At 45.7% G+C, this 934-nt stretch overlaps 1 protein-coding gene across 1 annotated transcript in view; it reads left to right on the forward strand.

The window, feature by feature from the left end:
- LOC119592595 (serine/threonine-protein kinase 17A-like) overlaps nucleotides 1-934 on the forward strand; it is a gene marked incomplete at its 3' end in the record, with an annotated part of 209,876 nt that overhangs the window by 77,247 nt on the left and 131,695 nt on the right.

The following is a 934-nucleotide window of genomic DNA, read 5'->3' on the forward strand; positions in this document are numbered from 1 at the left end:
GTTAGTCGTCTTTCTCAACAGCTACATTAGCACACCGAGTCAAAGGTTAATTTCCCTTCGGCACATCCTAGCGGCCAAGCAAGCCGTCTCCGCGAGGTACCTTCGTTCCGTATCCTTCTAGGAGTATCCCAGCCCTTCCCCAAACTCCTTCTCGCTGGCCCATAACCTCCTCGCACCCTGAGATAACACAGTTTGCCTCTCAGACAAATGTATCGTTCAGGGGTGTGTTATAGCGGACTCGGGTGTAATAAATTTGATAGTTGCAGACGTTTAGTGTCGGTTTACAGGCAGCGGTTGTACGAGCTCTTGGCCTCCTCCGAATGAATCGTCGTATTCTCTGGGTGTTGTATTATTTGTCTCTTTCCTACTTTGTTCGATTCGATAAAGATAAATTAAGGATGGAGAGTACTGCAATCCGTTTTTCTTTGGTAATTTATAAAGAATGTAAACGATTATGAGTTGAATGGGGGGGGGGGGGAGATAACAGTAGAATTTTCTTGTTCTGGTTCTGAATCGGCCTGTTGGTATCTTATCTCCCCGTGTAGCTGCTTCTGCCGTGTCACCTCTACAATGGCGGTCAGTTTTGTCTCGTTCAAATTCGCCGAGTCTAACCCCCATTATGTGATGCGGAGATACCACACCTTGGATGACAGAATTCGAAATTTCTCTCGAGTTTTCCGAAACACTTCGGAAAAGTAAACAGAATCAATTTTTTTTTTCTCTAGATATCCATTGCAAGCGTTCTACTTATTCTCGTTTCATCAGCGTCAAGCCACTTTCTCAGCTCCCTTTACAGTCTTGTAATCTGTGTAAATGCTTCTTCACCAGTCCACAGAGTCTCTCGTAGCCCTTGCGGATCCACACACACGAAGCCTTCGCGAAACCAAGCTGCTGCTCTGAGGGATCTTGTCGGGCCAGTAAAATATGGGAATAT

Source organism: Penaeus monodon, chromosome 30 (genome assembly GCF_015228065.2).
Source record: "Penaeus monodon isolate SGIC_2016 chromosome 30, NSTDA_Pmon_1, whole genome shotgun sequence".
Lineage (NCBI taxonomy): Eukaryota > Metazoa > Arthropoda > Malacostraca > Decapoda > Penaeidae > Penaeus > Penaeus monodon.